The sequence below is a fragment of the Berghia stephanieae genome, chromosome 2 (genome assembly GCF_034508935.2).
Source record: "Berghia stephanieae isolate SIO BIC M18660-M18661 chromosome 2, UCSD_Bste_1.3, whole genome shotgun sequence".
NCBI classification, from domain to species: domain Eukaryota; kingdom Metazoa; phylum Mollusca; class Gastropoda; order Nudibranchia; family Aeolidiidae; genus Berghia; species Berghia stephanieae.
Genome location: NC_088361.1, coordinates 96,059,574 through 96,085,894, shown reverse-complemented (window position 1 = coordinate 96,085,894; position 26,321 = coordinate 96,059,574). Strand labels below are relative to the sequence as shown.

General features: G+C 38.0%; 1 protein-coding gene across 6 annotated transcripts in view; it reads left to right on the top strand.

Annotated features, from left to right (window-relative positions):
- Window positions 1-26,321, top strand: part of LOC144965943 (vitamin D3 receptor-like) — a 334,906-nt gene that overhangs the window by 234,278 nt on the left and 74,307 nt on the right. The window lies entirely within an intron of this gene.

Below are 26,321 nucleotides of genomic sequence, written 5' to 3'. Positions count from 1 at the left end.
GATTTATCTTCCATGCCATGTTGCTACCCATGTCCCTTTCTGGCATTTATATAAATAAATGCATTTCACGCTAGGGATTAAAGGTGAACAGGGTTTTGTATGTTTGATTGCTTTTTGTTGTTGTTGTTGTTTTTTTTGTGGGAGGAAGGGAGGAGGAGTAAAGTTTGTATAGCGCTTTGATGACGTTCAGTGGATATTGCACTATATAAAGATAAAAGCTCGAGTAGGATGAAGGAGCATTGTTGGAGATGATCAGCCACTGTCACGATAATGTTTGGTCTAAATCAAGAGTTAGCTGGGGAGAAAAAGGGAGGGGGAGAGAGAGAGAAAGAGAGAGAGATAGAGAGAGAGAGAGAGAGAGAGAGAGAGAGAGAGAGAGAGAGTACACGAATCAATACATCAACAGCATATCGACGTTATGACAGAGTAGTTAAATGTTGTCTTTCCATGTTATATGGATTGGATTGGATTGGATTGGACTTTATCACTACAAGCATCACTCACATTCTACTTATGTCAATAGCTGAACATCCGTCTTCGTATGGAGTGGAAGTCGTGATGATCTGGTGGATTGATTAGAAACGGCATAGAGTTCATTGGAAAGAGACCACGCGTAGAGTTTGACTAAAGACATCTTCAATGCTGCCGTACTCTGAATTAAAAAAAAACCCGTATTGATAAAAAATTTGGCAAGAAAACTCGTCCTTCAAATATCGATTCGATTTAATTGACCCGCATCTTGGCAAAAACTCTTAAACCTGGGGCTTCGAGAAATTCCAAATGTTCGGGTTTTTACAAAGTACGGCAGAATGATAGATGTTTTGTTTGGAATAATTTGAAATTTTAATTTTATTCTGTCAGATACATCAAATATACAGATTTAACCCCCACTGTCCATTTCACGTGAATTTGGAAAATTGGAATATCTGATGTCTGTCATATTTTATTTATCTGTGGGCGTTTTTTGTTTGTTTGTTTGTTTTTGTAGGTTTCTTGTTGTTGTTTTTTGTTTGCTTTTTTTTTTTGGGTGGGGTGGGGGAGGGGGGGGGGCGGGGGCGGTTCTTTACCTGTTCCCCCCCCCCCTTTCCCCCCCCCCCCCTTTAAAAAAATCTTATTTTTTTCTATTAAAATAACGTTTGATTGTCCTTTGTGTCATTATATATGTTTGTAATCATTGTTTATATTATGATTCTCTTTGCTTCATTTAAACGGAATAGATCCATTGTTCGTTTGAATTTGAATTTTTTGTGTTTGATTGTTAGACTGTTCTCAATTAATATATTCTAATGTGTCTGATAGTTTCAATGACACACCTCGGCCCGTAGATTGCTATAGACACGATGATACGATAGCCAGATTGTTTTCACTTCTACTTTGCCATTGGCACACTTGGAAGCTGTGGATTGCTATAGACACGTATTTTGTTTCGTTGTTTATTTATGCAACACCGGCAAACCTTGGAATAAACACTTGACTAAAAAACCGTCCACTATTATCAACGTTAGGACTGGAGCATCAATATGAGACCTACGAAATCTATTGCTTGGTCGGATAGGCTAGGATACGATGACAACGTCGATGATGATGATGATGATGATGATGATGATGATGATGATGATAATGATGAAAAAGCGGAGGAGGAGGATAGTGATGATGATGATGATGATGATGATGATGATGATGATGATGATGATGATGATGATGATGATGATAACTCCACGAATACATTTAGGGATAGATAAAGGGATAGTTTGATATAGAGGGATAGATTTAGGGGTCGGTGAGCTGAGGGATAGATAAAGAGACAAACCAAGGGATAGATAGAAGAATAAAACGAGGGATTGATTAATGAGATTTTATAATGTGTGGGGTTTGTTTGATAGGAGATAGAAATAATTGGATGAAAGGATGACGAAACGTAAACATGGGGAAATGGTGATAATGAGATAGGTATTTGATTTGACATAGAAATCCAGGTAAAAGAAGAAAAAGAGAAAAAAAAACCCTTGCTGCAGGAATCCACATTAGATAGACAAATATTAAAAATACAAAGATATATAAAAGCTGTGGGATATAAGGCTATTCATCCCCACCAGGACATGGACCTTCTCTTTTTGGGATCTATTCTACCTTAGATATGTAAAGAAAGGAAACGGGGGATTGTATATCTTTCATGTTTTATCTTTCAACATTTTCAATTCAATTTTACATATTTGTTCAATCGGAAATGAAATTTAAAAAAAAAAAAATGAAATGTAGAAGATACGATATTGTTCTCAATCATTTTCAAATAATGTTATTTGATGTAAGCCTTTTTGAAAATATTATTATAGCTGTATCAATGTTTTCCTTGGTAAATTTTCATTCTTTGCATTCAATTTTCTTGGTTTCTACTTTGAATCCCGTTCGAACGTTTTGTTGTAACCAAACGTGAAAAGAAAGCCACAGCCTCGTGAAGAAAGCATATCGTTGTGTGGTGACCTACGACGGAATGTCAGATTGAATGACTTCAATCCTTTCCAGAGGCTTTCCTGGAGAAAGACATGCATTTCATCAGGTATATGACATGCCTGGATCAATGGAGATCTTCTCTCTTTGATGGGATTATTGCCCTTTGGATTAAACATCCATCTCCAAACTTTCATATTGTTTGGTTCTAGTACACCGTCCCTCCGCCCTCCCCCTCCCCCTCCCCCTCCCCCCTCCCCCCCCCCCTCTCTCTCTCTCTCTCTCTCTCTTTCTCTCTCTCCTTCTCTTTCTCTCTCTCTCTCTTTCTCCCCTCTCCACCTCTCCTCTCTGATATCATAGGGTTGTACACATTTTTGTTCTTACTGCGCCTCGAGGATCTATTCAGTTGTTGCATTGGTTTCTTTGTTTTTTGTTTTTAATTTGTTTTGTTTTTGTTTGTTTTTGTTTTTTGTTTTTGTTTTTTGGTTGCTCTTTTGGTCTGTATCTTATCTTTCGCTGTCTTTTTCTTTTTCCTTTTAAAATGAAATAACTAACAATAAATTGCTGTTTTCTGGATTATCTCCGCGTTGAAAAGATAATCAAAAAAAAAAAAAAAAAAAAAAAAAAAAAAAAAAAAAAAAAGCCCATTCGTTGATTTGGTTTCATTGATAGTACGATACGGTTGACTATTTTTCCCCCTAGGATTTGATTTATCTGAGAAGAGAATTATGACTTACATCATCCATTCTATTGAAATGACGACAGCAATTGAAAACTTCTTTTGACTTGATACGGATTGGTTTGTTGTGTACACAATTCTCTGTGTAGATTTATGGGATTCCGGCATGCAATGATGGTTTCTTCTAGTATAGGCCCTGCATTTCAAAGGGATAATCCATTTGTATAATAAATTTTCTTCTATGCGATGTTAAGCATGTGTGTATAAATCTATACATTAAATTTGATTAATACGTTAAAGATGTTTTAATGGAAGCTGTTTTTAAAAAAAAATATATACTTTGTTAAAATAAATTGAAAAATCGCTTTAAAAATGGAATTAACAAGAGTTTTAAAGATAGCGTTTAACGAGAGTTTTAGAAATAAAGTTTAACAAAAGCCAGGTAAAGATCGTGATTAATGGGTACAATTTTTACAGTTGCTAATATTGAATGTTGGAGTAAAATTGTCAACCAGTTATCCTTATTCCATCTGCCTTTTGGAAAAAAATGTTATCGTTGATCAGTGCAGTGTCATATTGAATACTGTTATCATTTCACCTACCTACACCAAAGAACCCTATGTCGAACAGAAAGGCCCCTTTTTCCAATCATATAATGTATTTATGGCTTTCCTCATAAACCATACGGGTGTGTTGAGTACACTATCATGATGGAATCGTTACACGGAGAATGGCATACGGGCTGGGCGACTCTGGATGATATGTGACCCACCGTCTCCAAGTGGAGTGATATCGAGGCTAAAAATTGAATTAACTTACTCAATCCTAGAGATTTTTGCTACTTTTCAAAACTGGAAAAGGATGTATTAAAAATGAGCATGTGCATATATATTTTTTATTCAACTATCATTTACATGTAAAAATGAAAAACATTAGCTTTGATAGTACGCCTATAATTTGTCTCAGAAAAAAATGTAATAAATAGGCATGGGGTGGTAAAAGTAGCCCGGGTAAACGATGGATATAGTCGGTGTTAGGGTTGAGTGAGTTAATAGTAGAAAATTTGGAACTTGGGTAACGTTTGATGTGGTTTATTGAGTAGAATAAATATTGTGACATCACGTGACATCAACCCAATATTTTGTATATCTGACCATTTTTACTTTAAATGTCGTAAAGTCACATACATATGGACATAATTTGCTTCATTACAACAAACATTATACCGGTTGGATATGTTAGGTCTCCCACTATTATAGTTGATTGTAATTGGTTGTAATCACAACACCTGTTCCATATCCAAATATCGCCCCTTTCATTGGCATGTCTTTTATTTTTTTAATGTATTATTATTATCTGCTGTCAACGTTTATCGCTAATCTAGTGGAACTATTTATTTATCAAGTCTTTATTCAAATTTGCCATCATTTTGAGAAGACGCCGCTTATAAAATCTCGTATCCATTGTCAGGTGACATACTGTATTTGTCGAGCCAATTGTATTGCCAATTGTAGGTTACCAGCATATCGCTGTAAATTGTATGGAACATAATTTGACGTATTGGGCCAATCAAGTAATAAGGGATCATATCATATCAATGCAATCATAATTAATTGGTCCCTACCGGACTCAAAAAGGTTATTGGGGAATGGGGGATCATTATCCCAACTCTTGCAACTGGTGATTATGTCATACGACGCCTGCTCGTCGCCTTTTAAAGCATGCCCGTCAAGCCTACATTCGCCTATCATTCCATCTAGCCATCCATCCCATTCATCCATCCACTCATCTATCCATCCATCCAACCTGCATCCATCCACCCACCCACTCGTCCAATCCATCCATCCATCCATTCATTCACAGTCATCCACCCATCCATATATCCATCCATCCATCCATCCATCCATCCATCCACGCCCCATCCATCCATCAACCCATGCATCCATTCACCCACCCACTCATCCAATCCATCCATCCATCCATCCATCTATTCATTCACAGTCATCCACCCATCCACATATGCATCCATCCATCCATCCATCCACGCACCATCCAACCATCAACCCATGCATTCATCCACCCACCCACTCATCCAATCCATTCACCCATCCATCCATTCACCCATCCATCCATCCATCCACGCATCTATCCATCGCCTTAATGACACAGAACGTAACTCCAAACCTATTTATAGACCACAGTATCTCCGAATCAATCCTGACAAAATAAACTAATGATCCAAGCATGTCAGTGGCATCGACTACTCACCCACAGCCTCCCTCCCCCCCCCCCCCCTCCTCTCACTCCCTCTTCCTCACTCACCGCTCGCCCCAAACCATTCTCTACATGCATGTCTTTATTGATGCTGCATTACATACAACAGTATAAGACATGGGACATTACCGCCGTACAACAACGAAGCCCATTGAAAAGAGGGGTTTGTAATCAGATAAAAAAGAAAAGGAAGATGATAATGTGAGGCCCCGAGGCAGGGTTTAAATCCACATCTCCCTGGTATTGATAGAATGGAAGAACAAGGCAGAGAGAGAGAGAGAGAGAGAGAGAGAGAGAGAGAGAGAGAGAGAGAGAGAGAGAGAGAGAGAGAGAGATGTTATTCATAATAATATACGTCATTGACTTCTACTATGAAACAACGTTATGTTTTACATGTCGGGGGTGGGGGGGGGGGGGAGGTGTAGGGGTGATGAGGAGTTATTTTAGTATAATGATAATAATAATAATAATGATAATAATAATAATAATAATAATAATAATAATAATAATGACAGTTTTCTTGTTGGTGTCGCGTATCGTTAGGACAAAATCAAAATATCGTTGACGTGAAGGAGAATGAATAAAATGAATCGTAATGTTCTATATATGCCATGTCTACATCTGTGTGGTTGTAACAAAGACATCGTTTGCTGGACGTCATTTGGAGTTAGCTCATTGTTTTGTTCGTTTTTTGTTGTTTTTTTATTTGTTTTTATTGTTTTTGTTTTTGTTTTGATTTGATTTGTTTGTTTTGTTTTTTTTTAAATTATTTTTCCATTTTTATTGTTTATCTTTTGTTTGTTTGTTCATAATAAATACGTATATCACGCATACTAAAACACTGAATGCAAAGTATAATCATCATTTATTCACTCATAAACATTTTCTAAGTTACAATTAATCGCCACATGGCTCTGTCTTTGTCATTTAATATCAGTCTGCAGTTGTTGGTTAAAAAAAAAAAAAGAATGAAAAAAAAAACCCTTTGGTTATTGTCTGTGTATCCATGCGGGTAAGATCTCACTAAATATGGATGAAATTGAAAGACTTTTATCAAATGTTAACACGTTCTAGCAACGAAAGTTTCCGATGCAGATCCTACTCTAGCGACTTTTTTTCTCTCGTACATTACACCTTCCTTTATGCAGCTGAAAACGACAAAATATTTGAATTTTATTTTTCTCCTCCTTTTTTTTTTTTTTTTTTTTTTTTGGTTGTTTTGTTTTGAAAAAAGGGGGGGGGGGGAGGAGAGGGGAGGAGGGGGGGGGGGTCCGGTCCGAATTTGAAGGGGAAAAGGTATATAAACCCCAAAATACAAGGATTGGACATTATTGATCTGATTATGAATTGTCACTTTCGATCTCAAACTACTGTTATCGTGTTGTTCACATTGAACATGTTTTTTTAAGAATAAAAATATTTACTCATTAAAAAAAAAAAAAAAAAAAAAAAAAAAAAAAAAAAAAAAAAAAAAAAAAAAAAAAAAAAAAAACTATAATTCATCTTTAAAAATCCGAATTTTAAGAAAAAGAAGGAAAAAAAAAAGGAATTGGACTGAAATTGACCCCAAAAATTCTGTGTATACTGATGAAATGTGTATCAGTTAACTAATAGCTCTGACGCATGGTTGGTGAAAATCATCAATCTCTTTGTAGGAATATTGGGGGACGTAGGAATACAGCATGTCTCTTGTTTAAATGTGGTGGTGTTGCTCTAATGTGCGTGATGCGGAAAATTGAAATCATTTCCCTTCTCTTGTACCTCAAATCTACAGTTTTGTTTCCTTCTATCCCTGTCAAATTTACTTGTATTTTCCCCGATTCGAGCCTGAGGCTGACATGGTGGAACCATGGAATGTAAGCCTGGAACTTCGACATCCACGAGCTTGTCCCAGCCGGGGGATGCTATCGATGACTCGGTGTGTCATTATTTATTGGCTGATCTAATCAATTATTGCTGTGGGGTTTGTCTGTCGATCAACGGTCACGACCATTGGCAGCTTCCGTTAATGCATGTCAGTCGACCTCTTTTATCCATCCATCCATCCATCCATCCAACCTATCCATTCATTCATCTGCCCGTTCATCCATCCGCACACGGGCACACACTCACACACACGCGCGCGCGCGCACACACACACACACATTCACTCGTCCATCATTTTGAGTCATCGTCACAACCAAAGTAGGTAAATTTATAGGGTTAGATAATACGTGCCATGAGGACGGACTCATCAGAACCATCTCACCACAGAACATCCATCACACTAGAGCAAAATCGAGAAGAAAACAAAGGCTTTTACCATTAGATTGAGCCTGTAACCATAAAAGAGTTCTGGCGGACACGAAACGAAAAACATAATAATGATTAATCTTCTATAATTTGAAATGGTCAGTAAGCTTTAGATTGTTACGCGCTGTCCCACGGGTTGCCTAATGAAGTGTCCACTCGGGTCAGCGGAGGGCAGCTCTGGGAAAGACGAAAGCAGACGGATTACCCGACACGCAAGTCGGTCATTTATTTTGCCCATCCGGGTCAGTGTACTCGCTCTGGTGTCCACTCGTGTCCACGTGCCATAAGAACCAATCGCTCATCCCGGACACCCTGTGGTCCATTTGGTGCTTCAACTCCCCTCACCCACCCCCGTCATCCCTCCACTCTTTAAACCTTTAATTCCACATAACTAGATCAGTTAGTCCAGTATTTGGTGCTATTGTCTTTATTAGTGTTACACGGCCGGACTCCACGTGACCAGGAGATGGACAGTTCTGTCATTTGAACCATTGTCCAGCGTGTGTCTATACTAGCCTGTAATTGGTTGGTGTGATCTCAAATGTTATTGGGCTGAATTCGATTACAAAGTAAATTTGGTTAGGATATAATTGAGTACCGAGTGTTACACACAAATGGGAGGTGGTGGGGGGGGGAGCTTCAGACAAAAGGAGAGACGATGAGAAACTGCGACAGAGAGGGGGGAGGGGGGAGGAGAAGAGAGAGAGAGAGAGAGAGAGAGAGAGAGAGAGAGAGAGAGAGAGACGGGTCACAGAGAGTGGCAGAGGAGATAGATAGCTAGATGGGTATATATATATATATATATATATATATATATATATATATATATATATATATATATATATATATATATATATATATATATATATATATATATATTATATAAACGTATTTATCATTCTTCAGTCTGATCTTTAAAAACTCTATGAATTCAACATTAGGTTTTCCTTTCTGAGATAGAGTTAATAAGGGATCTATTCTAATCCTCTGTCACTTGTAAAATCATTTTGCCCACAACTTTTTCACTTCGAATATCAATTAAGTAACCTAAAAGAAAACTGACAAAAACAATCAAACCATAAATCAATGACTCTTAAGTCAAGACAATCATCAAACAGAGACTTTAAAGAGTCATTGATTTATGGATATTTGAAACATTAATTTTATTTAAGGCCAATTTTTAAAAAACTTTTATGAATTTTATATAGTTATTTATTCATGAATTACCGTCACCACCACCACCATCATCATCATTATCATCATCATCGTCTTCGTCGTCGTCATCGTCATCATCATCATCGACGTTGTCATCGTCGTTGTTTGGGACACAGACATAATCAAACAGCATTTGCATTTTCCATAACAAAGATCCATAATGTAGTCAATTATCAGACATTATAAACCATTGTAAACAAGGGTGATAAATGTATAATCCACTTATAATGATGGGCCCCCCTCAGACACTCTAAATTTAACACCCATTGTCGCTTTGAAACATTATTCTTTTCTCCTCTTTATTTTCTCTTTCTTTTTATCGCTCCTTTTCACGTTACAAATATAATAATAATAACAACAATAATAGATAATGAGAATAATAAACTAAGACCCAAAAACCAAAGAACAAGGGAAATTTGTTTGGAAAGGACGTCATAGCTATAATGGACTGCTCTAAATGTAGAGTGGGACATATCCTCAGGCCAGGCAGTTGGTGGAGGCATGGCTTATTTGATCTAACAAACGCCTCCGGTAGGCTGAGTTTGTCAACAGCCCTCACCACTTTCTTCCGGCCTCTGTCAACATAAGGTTTTTGTGCTCTCGGACTGGAACAATCAAATGACAGCAACTGGAAATACGTTCGTAAATAAATAGATAATAAATAAATAAATAAATAAAAAGAAAATAACCGGCGTTTTTCCAATGGCAGCTTATTCATGTTTTTTTTAAAGTATCTTTGTTTTTATTTATATTTTAGAAATACCCTAAAGCGTGCGTTAAGAGAGACACAATAGGCACGCCATCATCATCATCAACATCATCATCATCATCATCATCGTCGTCGTCGTCGTCATTGTCGTCGTCATAATCATCACCATCATCCTCTTTGTTGTCATCATCATCATCACCTTCGTCGTCGTCGTCATCGTCATCATCATCGTCATCGCCATCATCAACATCATCATTTTTGCTGTGAATACGTAGATTTCCTCACGGCCCCCGTGGAGCTGAAAAGATGGTTAGCTTGGTCTTGATTTCATTAGGCGAAAAGTGAATTCCGAAAATATTATGCCAGTTTCCATTCGACGTGTTAGCGGGCGGTTCCTGGTTACACACTCTGTTCCTTGCTTGGCCTTCTTGAGTCCCCGGCGCATCAGGACGAAGGTAGCAACTACAATTTGGACAACGATGACAGGTCTTGATGGTTTATGATGATGCCGATACCGATGACCGATGCTTCAGATTTGCAGGTGCAATTTTACCTTGATAATCCCTATCTTATCTCTCCACCCCAATGTGTGTGTGTGTGTGTGTGTGTGTGTGCGCGCGCGCGCGTGCGTGCGTGAGAGAAACAGTAGGTATATATTATATATCCCAATAAACCAATACTTCCTCTCAGTGCAAACATTCTGAGAATGCAGAAAGTCTGTCATTAATAAATAGATGTACATCTCTCATGTCGTTGTTATTATGAACATCCCGATAAGTAGTCAGATGTCATCACACACACACACGCACGACACACACACACACACACACACACACACGTGTGTGTGGGGGCCTTCATGTGATTTATCCGTACACAATGATAACGTGTCATATTACACCTATTACTAGCATGTTTTCAACCCTTCCTTGGCAATATTATGGGCTCAAAAACACAATGACATGCCATAACCTCCTCCTCCTCCCCCCCCCCCCCCCCCTCTACCATCCCCTTTCCATCACCATCTTACTTCTCATTTCATGTTCAACAAACAATACGTTTGCAATACTAATGATGATAATGATGATGATGATGAAGCTAAAAGTATATGATATTATATACCGTGGCATTACAACCATATGAATGGTTTAGTTAGTGTGGTGAAACTATTAAAAATATCATCAAAAACATAAGAATACGTTTGTTTTTATTTGTTTGTCTTTTCCTTTGTTTTCGTTTCGCTTTTGTTTTTGTTATTTGTTTTTGGTATACGGGATAGATGAAGTATTTTTACCTGTATAGACAGAATTGAAATCGTGACTTAACACCTCAAGACGGTGTTGCGTTAGCCGGGGTGATGAGATAGTTAAAAGATGATTTATAGTCTCATAATGCCATTTTTTTTTTTTTGGGGGGGGGGGGGGGGTTAAAATCTTTTATTCGGGATAATGAATTTCTGTGGTTAAGCTGGCAAAAACTACAATTTCAAATGTCAAGTCAATATATTATGTAACTTATGCATTCACTCATTGTTGTTAGTGATGTTTGGATGTTGACAAATTCCCGATTAGAAAGTTTTACAATGAAGCAAGCACACGACAGTACGGCCTGCCAGTCTGACTACATTATTATGCCTGTCTGTTTTAGAAACGGTGGTTGAGATTATTGTTTCTACAAAGGCACTTTTTTTTTCTTTTTAGATTTTAAGAAAATTTTTGAAAATTGTTTTGAGATTCGTTAATTATTGTAAAATTCTTAATTTTCAATGTTGACATCTCGTGTCATATTATTATGGTATAGATAGTATGCGCTTGGCTAAGAAACTCATAACATCGCCATCCGGAAATATAACGGGCCAGCACACAAAACTATGTGTAACCTTAAACGTTTATAGTCTGGTTTATTAAGTTTTGTGAGAATTACTCATAATGGTTGGAAAAAAAAAACAATATCAAAGACCTGAGTGACGTCAACTTCATTCTATCTATAGAAGGAATGAAGTTGATGGCTTTGTTTATTGTTTTTAGCCATTTTAATTAGTTCTCACCAAATTAAACCAAACTATTAACGCTCAAGGTAATACATTGTTTGTTGTGTGTGTGTGTGTTTGTGTGTTGGTATGTTATATCCTGTAGGCGGATATGAGTAGTTTACCTAAACGCGCGGGTGGTTGGATGGGAGCATCACCCTTGAATCATATACCTATGATGTTCGCATGGGTGTACGATCCGACAGTGATGTCGTTTCTTCTTCTCTTTACTAGCCTATCCTGCTTCTTTGGTTTGTGATTGTATTTTTGACAGGGGATATTTTTTTCTGTAAATCTTCTGTCTGTTTGTTCTTGGTTATTTATAATTTAGCTTATGATATCTTTAGGTTATGATTTTGATTTACATTTGTACTATTTTTGTTAGATTGCTTGTTTTTTTGTTTCAGCGGTCTCTCATATAACCTCAATTGTGTTGGAAGAGACCTAAAGCAACAAACAAACAAAAAAAAAATTACCTAAACGCATCGCATCAATGCAATGATGTAATTTAAAAGTTATATTCCAGTGAAAATGGTTGAAACCAAAATGATATTATAATCCAGTCCCTATATTATATTATTATAAGGGGAGGTAGGACCGTATTCTATATTCTAACATCATCTATATTATTGTTGACAACATGGGGCTTTTTTTTTTTCTTTTTTTTTTTTACCGGGGGCAGGTGAGAGGGTTGGCGATTTGAATATAATACGATAATGAAAGCATTGGAGTGTGGCAGTTTGTGTGTGAGTGTGAGGGGAGAGGGGTTGGGGGGAGGAAGGAGGTATCGATTGGCAACAAGATTGATTTGATTGCTGGAATGCCATGGCGGCTGGAATCCACCAACATCGATCCCGTACGAGTCTCTCTTTTGGGAAAATGACTGGCATAGATCTGTAGACACCTCCTGCTGGTGTCTGTGTCGACGTTTCAGTCGTCGTCATATCGTGTCGACATCATCCGTTTGTTCTACTTTGATATTTGCTATTTATCGTCATTTTACGTGTACTTTTTGTGTTTGTTTGTTTGTTTTGTTTTTGGTATTTTAAAAAAATATCTTCGATTAGTTTTTTTATAAAATTATTTTTTAAAGAAGTGTGGGGGTTGGGGAGGTGGGTGGCGTATGTTTTGCTGGAGTAGTGAGTTTTTTATCTTCTTTTTTTTCTATTATGGGTGGAGGAGCGGTGGTAGTTAGGGTTGGTGGTGGGGAGGGTGGCGAGGAGGTTAAACGGTTGTGACTTTCCCAATCATTTTCTGTTTTCAATGTCGTGATGACCTCGCTTGTATTTTCATTTCTCTCTCGTCTTTTTCTCTTTTATTATTAGTTTTACTGCTTAGTTAATTTATCGATTGGTTGAGTGCTTGATTGGGTATAGCAAGACTTGTAACATGATGGAGAGAAAGATAGATAGGTAGATTGATCGATATATGGATGGATAGATGGATAAATACAAAGGGGGAGGTACAGATAATAAATGGATAAATAGATAGATAGATAGATAGATAGATAGATAGATAGATAGATAGATAGATAGATAGATAGATAGATAGATAGAAATTAAGCCTGAAACATTGATGTAGACTGTCCCAAACATTGTGGTAAATATTTTAAATAATAATTCGCTCCATTACTACATGTCGAGCACTTTTCGTACCATATTTGTATCAAACACGATTCAATAGATAGATAGATAGATAGATAGATAGATAGATAGATAGATAGATAGATAGATAGATAGATAGATAGATAGATAGATGGATGGATGGATGCATAGATGATCAGATAGAAAAAGATATGAAGATATATTGATAGATAGAGAGGAGGAGGAGGAGGAGGAGGAGAGAGCGAGAGAGAGAGAGAGAGAGAGAGAGAGAGAGAGAGAGAGAGAGAGAGAGAGAGAGAGAGTTGAGTACATCATTTAAATAACAGGTGATGCGGTTCCCCATTCAAGTAAGGGAGTGATGGAATGGAGGAATGACTTGATAATGTGAATCCTGCATTCGACGGAAGGATGGAAGGCATGAGCAGGGATTGTAGCCCTGGGGTGATGTCTCAGACGGATGCCTGCACCATGTCGTATGTAAGCTGCCTCGGGGTTTCTCATGGAATAGCTCAGCATTGCCCTCTCACACGGCATCTTATAGCATAGCATGCTACACTTATTGCTGATTATTTTTTGGCACTTCTTGGTTTTGTTTCTGTTGCTTTTTTTCCCCTCTTTTTTTGTAATGGGGTTTGTTTTCTTTTGTTGGTTTTTTTTTTTGTTTTGTTTTGTTTTGTTTTTTGTTTTTTGTTTTTTTTTTTAATTGGGGGAGGGCGTGTTTTTGTAATTTCAATTAATCTGTCTAGTCGACTGTTCAAAGAGTTGATATATTTTATCTTGCAAGATATCCGAGTTGTAAACAAGGTAGAGAGAAAATATTCTTCTCACAAGATCTAACAGACCCAGCTACACAATTAACTGCTGGGTGGACAGGGGAGGGGGGGGGGGGGGGGGGGGAGATCAGATAAAAAATCTTGACTCCCCCCTGGAATCGATTTTAGTCCTTTTATGTGTGAAGCGAGCGCTCTACCAGCTGAGCAATTGGAATTGGCGTATTATGGCCATTGTATTGTGTATTTTGTACGGCAATGTATTTTGTCTACCTCTCTCTCTCCAAGCTATTCTCCCATGTTTCCTATTCGATTTGTTGAAAAGATTTCATTGTTTGCGTGGATAAAGACGGACAGGAGAAATTATATTATGTTGTAGCGAAAAATTATTGTATTGTTTGAACAGTGTGTCATAGCTATTGTCATGTATGTGTGTGTTTGTGATGTGTGTATGTGTGTGTGTGTGTGTGTGTGTGTGTGCATGTGTGTGTGTGTGCATTAGTGGGGCTTTAGGACTACTGTAGAATTAGAGACCATTACAAACACACACGCCAACACACACATACAAATCCAAACTTTTATACACACGCAAAATACACTAATGAATACATAGGTGAATTTTTAAAAGTTATATTAATAAAGAGATAAATTAATTTACAGATAAGTAAATAAAAGAATAAATAAAAAGATGAATGACTTTTACAAAATATGTCGATGAATAAATTTTACATAAATTAGATAAATGAATAAATAAATGACTTAATAGAAACCTGTGAGATGATTGCGTCCCCAGACAAGTCATAAAACTAAAAGCTGGAAGTGCTGAATTGAGCCGTGTCTGTGTGTGCGTATGTCTGTGTGTGTTAATTGTTTATCTCCTGACGAAGGTCAAGGGTCGAAACGTTGTATGTCTTGTATTGTCTCCACTGATATGAGTCACACTTCCCCACTTGGATGTTTCCCCCTTTGACGACATTTTGTAAAGTATGGAGACTAAAAATATAATGTGAATTAAATGTATGGGAATGGAATATTGATTCCGTCTATCACTCAAACAACCTGGATTACATACTACAGACTCTCTCTCTCTCTCTCTCTCTCTCTCTCTCTCTCTCTCTCTCTCTCTCTCTCTCTCTTTCTTTTTTTCTCTCTCTCTCCCTCTCTATCTATCTATCTATCTATCTCCTCCTCTCTCTCTCTCTCTCTCTCTCTCTCTCTCTCTCTCTCTCTCTCCCTCCCTCTCTCTCTCCCCCCCCCCCCCTCTCTCTCTCTCTCTCTCTCTCTCTCTCTCTTCATCTCTCTCTCTCTCACACACACACACACACACTCACAATGTGTTCTATTGTCACATACACACAAACACACATGCACACACATACTCTCACACACTTATGTGGACAACATATACACACATAAACACACACACACACACACACACACACACACATCCACACACTCTCTCTCTCCCACGCGCGCGCATAATATTATATTATATATCATGTAAGTAGTATTGAAATGTATTGAAATCTTTCAAATCAAAGATGTAGATAATGATCTTGCTATATAATCAGGTCGTCACAAAACCATTTGTGGAATTGTGGTTTTATTTATTTATTTATTTATTTATTTATTTATTTATTTATTTATTTATTTATTTATTTATTTATTTATTTATTTATTTATTTATTTATTTATTTATTTAAATACACATTGTATACAAATCTAGCTTCTTCATTTTCTGTTAACTTGTTGTTTTGTTTTGTTTTGTTTTTCATTTTGTTCAACTCATTGCTTAGTCCTAAGCTTCAAGACACCTCCTCCATCTCCACTCCCGTCTCTTCTTCTTCTTCTTCTTCTTCTTCTTCTTCTTCTTCTTCTTCTTCTTCTTCTTCTTCTTCTTCTTCTTCTTCTTCTTCTTCTTCTTCTTCTTTTTTCTTCTTCTTCTTCTTCTTCTCTTCTTCTTCTTCTTCTCTTCTTCTTCTTCTTCTCTTCTTCTTCTTCTTCTTCTTCTTCTTCTTCTTCTTCTTCTTCTTCTTCTTCCACCTCCTCCTTCTCCTCCTTCTTCCCCCCCCCCCTCCTTTTCCTCTATTTAATATCTTCTCATTATGATATTCATAAAGAATATTTAGACAGTGTAATAAAGAGTAATGATACTGACTACATGGGCAATTACCACGTGATTAATGCTAACGATAAGCCTAATCGTATCCATTTCCCCATGCCTAATGAGTTCTACCCCGGCGTCGTTACCCAATCATGCACTTTAATCTGTCCCATCCTCTGCTGTCCTCATATTATTATAATAATTACAAACGTTTCAATTCAGCACGGATTTATTATTATATTATTTTCTTTTTTTCGTTCTGTGTTCTATTTCATAACATCCAACTGTTTGTTGTTGTGAGTTGGCTGGGATTGAGACATGGACAATCTGTCTGGGGAGAGGACCCCGTCTCTGTCTATCTCTTTGTTGTTCAAATCTCTTGTCTTTCTTTCTTCATCTATTTTTCTTTTCTTATTCTCTTTCTTTCCTTTCCTTTCCTTTCCTTTTTTTTTGTTAAACGTTAATATGGTTGTCATCTTTCACCAGGCAGTCAGTGGAGTGAGCGGTTATGACCGTAATTTATGATACGCGTTTAAAGTACTCACCATTTCTGTCCGCCAGATAAATGGTGCTGACACATGTGTAACCTTAACGTTTATTATCTGATTTAGTGTAACAACTTAGAGCTTTGCCCCCAACTGGCGATCTAAAAACAATGACAAAGATTTGAGTGACGTCATCTTTATTGATTTTATAGGTAAATAGAAGCACGATGAATAGCCAATGAATAGAGTAACTCTGAAGCATTTCAAAGTCTACATAAGTAATAATCCAGTAAAGTGTGTTTGTGTGTGTGTGTGTGTGTGTGTGTGTATGTGTGTGTGTGTGTTTATCTTTTGTCTGCTTATTTCGTTTTCGTTCGTGCTTGAATATATTTGTTTATTGTTTGTTTTTGTCTGCGCTTGAGCGTTTATCTGTGTGTGTATTTGTTTGTGTCTGTGTGTGTGTGTGTGTGTGTGTGTGTGTGTGTGTGCGCGTGCGTGTGTTTTGGTGCATTATTTCCCTATTGGAACAGACTGGACAAGTCATTGTTATGAATAGAAGTACTGATAGTACTGATATTGTAAAGAATTGGTAATTTGGAATGTCTTACGTCCTCGTCTGTGATAATATTACAACAGATGGCTGCTGTCTTTGATTGGCATTTTGATTCAATCCAATCAGACGTTCAATGGAAATCAATTTCCACCTGCTGTCATTGTCAATCCTTCCACACACACAAAAAGAGCTTTTATATAGCGCGATATCCACTAGACGTGCTCAAAACGCTTTACAAGGGGTCCCTGGCCAACAGCAACACGTAACAGTAGAACGGTTAGCCACGCCTGTTAGGTGATATTGCATTTTTTTCGGACAGAGACAACGCTGTCAAAGGCCAGGTACTCATTTTACACCCGAGTACGGTGAGAGAAAGTGAGTAAAGAGCCTTTTCCAAGGACTCAACTATGCGCCGAGTGAAGCTCGAACCCAGGACCTTCCGATCCGAAAGCGAGTGTCATACCACAAGACCACATAGTCAAACATTGGAGTCTTAACGAAAATGAATTTGGATTTTAATTCTTATTCAATCCCATTACGTACCAGCTTTTTTTTTGTTGTTGTTGTTTTTGTTTTTGGTTTGTTTGGGTTTTTTGGGTTTTTTTGTTCTTTGGGAGAGTGGGTTTGTTGCGGTTTGTTGTTGTTGTTGTTTGTTGTGTTTTGATTGTGTTTGTATTATTCATTTCTTTTTGTGTGCGTTTTTTAGATTCAATACCGCTCACTCGTATTACCGTTATGAGACGTTCGGTAACTTATAGGTGAATGTTGTATCCATGGATGTATTTACTACTTTAAAATCTCCAACTTCATCATCTCAATATCTTTGAGTGTCTCTCTCTCTCTCTCTCTCTCTCTCTCTCTCTCTCTCTCTCTCTCCATCTCTCTCTCTCTCTCTCTCTCTCTCTCTCTCTCTCTCTCTCTCTCTCTCTCTCTCTCTCTGACTCTCTCTCCATCTCTTTCCACTTTCCGGTTTTTTATTCCAGTATCGACTTTTCCCCGGCCATAAGACGTTCACAGCGTTTCCAGCACTTGGGTGGCACGTCGTCTCAATTCGGTACCATACCGAGGTGAACAAAAATCTAAAAATAGAATTTAACGCAAAAAGATAAATAAATAAATAATAAAAATAAAACAAAACAAATAAATAAAACATACAAACAACAACACCGTCCAGAACTAAAGAAATTTGAGACTTAAACGGGTTGAGAAATGTCATTCATTCTTCCCAATAGAGTGGGCGGAGTCAAATAAAATCACGTGACTGAAGACTTTCCAAGAGAATTATTGTTGGTATCTTGTTCCCCCCCGCCCGGATGTCATACCGTATCGAGGTAGCGGGTGACCTATATCTATCTCTCGATAAATCGATCCCCCGTCACCGTATGCATGCCTTTCTAGTAGTGGTGGAACCATCAATGTACAGGGCGGAGATGGTTTGACGAACATTGGATTCATAAATCCTTTGTGATGGCCAAACTTTGGCTGGTTGGTTGAGACTGAAGGGAGACGGTGGTTGAAACATCAGACACAATGGCGTTAAAAGGGGGAAGCGGAAGAACGAATAAGAATTAAGTCAGTTAATGCGAAATCAAAAGAAAGAAAGAAAGAAAGAAAGAGTTATGCATCTTTAAAGGGAGTACCGCTGGTTCATCAGTTGGTAGAGCACTCGCCTCACACAATCAAAGAGACTGAGATCCCTAGTAAAGTCGAGATTTTTTTTTTCGCCCCCCCCCCCCCCCCTCTGTCTACCCAGCAGTGATTGGGTAGCTGGAGCTGGATCCGTTAGATCTGTCGGAAAGAACTTTGCGATAGGCTAGCGTCCTATCCATAGGGTAACAAGCGAATGTCATTGTCCTTTCCGCGTCATAGAAACCGGGATAAACCAAACCCTGGCATCCCATGGGCCTAAAGGCTCCGGAGGACGACTTTTTAACGGGCCTGATATCCACGAGGAGATGTGGAAATAAGTTGTCAAGAGTGAGTTAGCTAGTCATGCATGGATAAAAAGTACATTGTCATGGTCAATCCATGTCAATTGTCCTTCATGAAATTATATTTATCCAACCAAGTAGATCACACAGACCAACTATTCCATGTCTTAAAGAACGAGTCGCCTTTTTAAAGATCCTTTTTGCAGTAAAATTACAAACGCCACTGCCTTTATTCCAGTACTAATTTTACATCTGAGTAATGAATAGTATTTTTTTAAAAATGAAATTCTCTTTATTCGTCCCATAGGGGAAATATGTCTCTTTGGCAAGAGAAGTCTGGAATAACCCAGGCGTCAGCCGCAGTGCCGCGCCGCAAACCGAGATAGGACTAGGTGACTGCTCAAGACCACACAGCGCAGTGCGTATTCAAACTCGATACCTTTCGGGTAGGAAGCAAAGACCGAGCCACGCTGCCCCCCTTCCCCCCCCCCCCCCCCCATTAAGAGGGTAGCTGGATCCGTTAGATCTGTTGGAATGTACTTTGTAGTGTAGTAATCACAATACCTGAGTCCGACTTATTGCTACGGTTGTCACCCATCCGATATCTGAATATGCTAAATGTTGCTTGATCTCTTTTGTTTTACAATATTATTATTTAACATGTTACTGTTCGGCCATCAACATCATGGATAAAATGTAAGCCTCGGTTAATATCTTAACAATACATTGTATTTACTCATTTGTTTGTTTGTTTGTTTGTTTTTCGTAATAATCTGTCACGACTGCTGTACGTACTTGTGTCCTAATCGTGACATGCGACAGCTGCAGCAGGTAATCGATTGCTTCAGAACGAGGCTGGATTTCGCATTATTCCAGGTTGTTACCGTTGATGACTGCATGCTGGATTCGGCATAGGAAATAACACAAATTTCTCCATATTTTGAGGTTTGTATTATTATGGACTATTAAAATCAACAATTTTCACCAATCATTTTTTTAAAAGTTTTATTTTTCTGTAACTTGCATTTAACTGTTGTGACGGAGGGAGCTTGTAACTTGTGCTTGACACTAAATTGAGCAAAAGTTAAAAAAACACAAAGAGTAGCATTTCATTTTTTTTTTTTTTTAAATTGAATAGTTAATTCCAGAATAATTGGACTGTGATGTGTATTGAATGAATAGCCTTTTAACGAAATCGGCCGAACGCCGAACCCGAACGGCGAACCCGAACGGATATAGCCTTCTCACGTGACCATGAACGAGATCTGGATAGTGAAGACTCTCAAGCGGTATGCAGCATCGGATCTAAGGTCACGTGATAGAGGATAGCTTGGGCTGCTGTTGGCTTGTGTTAGGGGAGGGGCAAGGTCAGTGTCATTCAATAGTATATAATTGTGCACGTGGCGCTCTATACAGAGAGAAAATTATAAATTGATTACGGGCGAAGGTGGGGGGAGGGGGGGGGGGGTTGACCCACAAACGATCGAGGTGTTAGGTTTCGGGGAGACCCTGATACGAAATCAAAGAGAAAAGACCGCCGGGACTTGGATGGTGGAAATGGTTGGGGGGTGGGGGGGGGGGTAGTGACAATCAGCATGGGATGTATATATTAACATTAATAATATAGGCAATAGATGACCAGGGATGTGTATTGTTTGTGTATTGTTTGTATATGTTTGTGTGTGAGTGTTTGTGTGTGTGTGCGCGCGCGTGTGTGTGAAAGAGATTACACAAAAATACCTTTCTCGGGAGCTTCCAAATGATTACGTATACGATAAATTTGAAAACCACATTGTTGAATCAGCTTGCAAAAAGGAGAACATTTATCTTTGTTTCACAAAAATAGGTTTAGAAATTTAAAAAATTTCTAGTAGATTGATTTTGAAAAAAATATTGCTCAATTTTTAAAATTTAATGATAGTTTCTTTATTTTCCGGTCGGTTTTCTTGATTTATATCTCATTTTTCAATTCTCAATGCGACGAGCACACTGATGTATCTCGTGTGATTCAAAAGCGTTGTTTGTTTTTTTAATATATATATACTGAGAGTCCTCACTAATTAATTCCTGAGCGTTGATATGGTGACGCAACTATTACATACAAGACCTTGCAGTCGAGTCGGCAGGGCTTTTGGGTTACACAATCACTATTTACCCATCGGTCAGCGGTACTCTTTGATGTATACAATACTCACCGCCTTTACGCAAAGCCGCCTGCCCATAAATCAAGAGATGGTCTCCTAACTGTTCACAAGCGAACTGTCAAACGAGCAATCGATGATTGGATAAGAATCTAAAGATCTCATATAATAAGGTAAGTTTTGGAGAGGTGATATCCCCCCACCCGTCATCGGACAGAACTTTCATTGCGTTATATCATATAAGCTCCGCCTCCTCTTTCTATTCCGGAGTGACGAGATTAGACGAGAGGACGCGAGAAAAAACTGATCACGTGATCGGTAAGTCGTTCGTTCGGTGTCCGTTCGGTGAGCAACTATAACTCTGTAATGAGTTAAGAATACCATGATACGGAACTCAAAATCCAAAACCCATTATTTATAATTTACATTGTTTCCACATTGGGAAAATATCCCGTTTATCTCTGCCCGTTGTTTCTCGCATCCAAAGTTTACCGCTGCAAACAATACACAAATCATATTGATGGTCAGCGTTAAATGACAATGTGGGTTATATCCTATTATATAAAGGGTTTAACAAACTTACTTGGATGCAGCTTGTTTGTTTTGTTTTGTTTTGTTCTATATAAGACCTTCCCCCCTCCTTAAAAAAAAAAAAATTTAAAAAAACCCCATAGATATCAAGATCATTCAATTAAAATAAATAAATAAATAGGTTTGAAATGAAACACTGACATTGCAATCTCTCTCCCCCCCCCCCCCCCCCCCCCCCCCCCAACTTAAAAATTAAAATGAGGGAAATTGGAACGTAATATTGGATGTACGTATTTTTATTCTTACCATCGTCCATTGACCACAATGATAGGAGTGTCAAGTCTCCTATCTGCCTAACCACCAACGAAAGGTCGTAGTATTGATGCCATGCTCTTAAGTAAAATACTCACCAGTCCTACCAGCACTTAAAACCATGTTTATCATTAAACGTTTATAGTCTTGACTGATAGAAGTAGACTGATAGAATTTAGTGAGAGGTAATCACCCAATGAAAAAAAAGAGCTGAGTGACGTCGACTTCATTCTATCTATACGAGAATGGATAGAAGAAAATGCGTGTAATATTTCCTATAACGGCATCGTTAATAATCGGTGCAGTCCTCAAGGCGTGATGAGAGAATCAACCAATAGAAGGAACGAAATTGACGTCACTCAGCTCTTTGTTATTGTTTTTTTTTTTAGACAACCATTTTAATGATTAGTTCCGATTAAATGGTCTCAATCAAACTATAAACGTTTAAGGTTGCACATAATTTGTGTGTTGGAACGTTATATCCAGCTGGCGGATGTTGTGAGTATTTTACATTGACGCCTAACATCAATAGATGTATATGTCATTAGAATGGAATATACACCCCCATAATATCGGCCCTATACTAGTCCTAGTAGTAGAGTCTTGTGTAAATAGAAAATGAAGGACATGCAAAACTCTGAGGCCGTGTCGTCTCGTACATCATGAGGGGAAATGCCAGGACGAGACAAGTGACCTGCTTGGGTGAGATCTTTATGGCTCTGGTAGATTGGAGGCCCTGCTTGTCCCGAGGGGGATCATCGCTTGTCTCGAGTTATTCACGGGGGGACCATCGCTTGTCTCGGCTACACCAAATACTCGCCAATTCCTAATGGATTTACTGGAATCGTCCGAAGATTTGGTTTTTATTGCTGGAGTGAGAGATGGAAGGAGTAGATTGAAGAAAGGAGCCAGTAGTACTGGTGGAAAAGGGGTGTAGTGAGGAGATTACGAATGATAACGATATTGATATGTTTTATCAAAGTCGAGAGTTGTTGTCAAAGCGCCTGCTAGACTGGAATAGCCCAGGCGTTAGCCGCAGTACAGCGCCGCAAAGTCCCAAGGTCACACAGCGAGGTTAGGAGTCGAACTCAGTAGTTATTGGGTTCTAAGCATAGGCAATACCACTAAACCACGCCCCAAGTTACTGCGGCTGGGATTTATTTGAAGGGGGAAAAAAATAATTTATGTACTGGCGGGTGTTCATCCCCACTTATTGTGGCCACAATGTACATACTCTTAAAAAACGCATTTTTTTAATGATTGACCAGAAAACTCGTCTGCGATGTATCGTCCGATTAAAATTACCATAATCTTGTCAAAAACTGTCATACCTGGGACTTCTCGAAGTCTTCAATAAATTCTGAGGTTTGAGAATTTTTGACAAAATTATGGTTATTTTAATCAATCGATATAATTTGAAGGACGAGATTTCTGGCTAAAAATTTTGAAACGTAATTTCTTTTTCAGAGCACTGCAGTATTCTATATTATGGTTGTGAAACCGGTTATGGCCGTCTTGTTGCATGCAGTGTCATGCGAGCTGTTTGCTTTATTGTATCCCATTAAATATCCCCATGCATTTTATTTTTCCTTTCTCTCATCGCCACGAGAAGTAGCAGATACGAACTCTACCGTAATCTGAAATAACACGTGTTAAACATTTTGGCCAGAAAATTGTCCTTCAAATAATATCCGTCGATTAAAATGACCTTCATCTTGTCAAAAACTCAAACATGGGACTATAAAAGACATGTTTGAGAGTTGTTGCCAATATGAGAGTCATTTTAATCGATCAATAATTTATTGAAGGACGAATTTTCTGGGCAAAATTTTCAATACGTGATTTTCCAGAGCATGGCAGAACTTAAGTATCCAGTAAGTTTATTTCCTTTTCGTTCCGCATCTTATTGTAGTTGTAGTAGTAGTACATAGTAGTAATTGTGTGTGTGTGTCTGTGTGTGTGTGTGTGTGTGTGTGTGTGTGTGTGTGTGCATAAGCGTGACGTGGGTTTTATAGTTAGCTATAACTGTACACTTTATGATATTCCTGGCCCGAATGAATCCTGGATTTATCCGCCATCTCACCATTCTCACATCCTACATTATAACCCTGGATGGGGTCAAAATATCACTGTCGACATTCCCCGCTACGTCCTTACCTTGGATCCAAAGACTGTTCACTATAATAAATAACGTGTGCTGGGATGGAAACAAGATGCATCCCCTGATGTGCTGTCAATAAATAGGTACTTTGAAATATAAAGTTGACTCGTAATTTTTAGATTGTCATATTATATTTTTAATTAATGATTCTTTTTTGGTTAAACTTTTGTTGTTGTTTCTTATTTTATTTGTTGGTTTGTTTTGTTTTGTTTTGTTTTTTTGGGTTTTTTTTTTTGGGGGGGGGGGGGATATTTTTGTTTTTTGTTTATGCTTCTGTCCGTTTTTTAAATATTATGGTGTAACCGCTTTCAATCTTCCAACAACTAACAATTTCTATTACCTTCCATCCCATTGTGGACACTACTAATACGAAATACATACATGGTTTGTTTTGTTTTTTGGGAGGTTTTTTTGTTTTTTTTTTTGTTTTTTGTTTCTTGTTTTTTTTTGGGGTTTTTTTTTTAGGGGGGAGGGGGTAATTATTATTATTATTATTATTATTATTATTATTATTATTATTATTATTATTATTATTATTATTATTATTATTATTATTATTATTATTATAAAAGTTGACGTTTTCACCCTCTTGACATCATCAGTATGATATACATAATATATGTTTATTTATAAAACTTGACATTTTCACCGCCAACCTCTCCCGACTTCAAGGTTATCACGACATTTTGTCTCGTGTTTCCTTTTATAGACATCAGCCAGATTTAATTCAACACATACCAGACAATTAATTATAATCTATTACAACAAGCTTTTTTGTGGGGGAGGGGAGGGGAGGGGGGGGGGGTTTACAAGAGATTTTTTAAAAAGAATATGTTACCTACCGCCTCAGAACGGTATCATGTTGGGATGAGTCACATATGTCAACAAGAAATCTTAATGACAAAATGACTTACTTACGTGGGCCCTTCACTTCTTCTGGAGCATAGGCCATCGATGAATACTCTCCATCTTGTCGGTTTTGTGCCATTTTCTCGGCTTCTCTCCTTCAGTTTTTAGATCCTCCATCAATGCACTCCTACAGATGTTCATAGACCGCCCTCTATCTTTTCTCCTCGTTCCCTGCGGGTTCCTTGTTTAGAGCCTGCCTGATAATATTTGTTGCAGGCCGCCTTCTCAAGGTGTGGCCCAACCATTTCCATCTCCTGCTCTTAATCTCTACCTCTATTTCTTCTTGGCGTTATTTCCCATAGATCTGCATGTCTATATAATATTGTTATTTCACTTTTTTTTTTAAGTAGAGCATTTATATAGCGCAATATCCACTAAACGCGCTCAAAGCGCTTTACAAAGGGTCCCTGGCCAACACGTGACATATAGAGCGATATATGACGCTGCTAGGCGATATTACATTTTTTTCCCTGTTAACGGCCAGGTACTCATTTTACACCTGAGTAGGGTGAGAAAATGTGAGTAACGAGCCTTTTCCAAGACTCAACTATGCGCCGAGCAAGGCTCCAATCCAGGACCTTCCGATCCGAAAGCGAGTGTCATACCGCAAGAATATAACCGCACAATTCAATTTTTTAAAATATAAAAGCCAAAATGTCCAGACAGTATGTGAGATTTATTTTGTCTTTGTCACTTTCGGCATTTTGATCCATTGCCCTCAATCAAACATAAATAACGATGAAAAAATTGGAATTGTAGCTTGAATTCAATGTACATAGAAAAATGATGTGGATGTTTCAGGTTTCCCCTGATGCATGTTTTCTTGACTAAGGCGGGGAAACCCGAAATGTCCACATCATCCGTCCGTGTCTGTAACATCTTAGTAGGTAAAGGTCTACTATAGATAGTATGCGCTTGGCTAAGAAGCTCATAACATTGCCATCCGGAAGTATGATGGACCAACACACAAAACTCTGTGTAACCATGAACTTTTATAGTCTGGTTAATACAGTTTAGTGAGAACAACTCACAAACGCGGATGGCAAAAACAATAACAAAGACCTGAGTGACGTCATCTGCATACTATCTATAGGAGTTTCTGGTCGATGTCGATTAAATTAGGGCTTCTAATCGATTGTATTATTATTACTAATTTATTTGACCTTCAGCATCAACA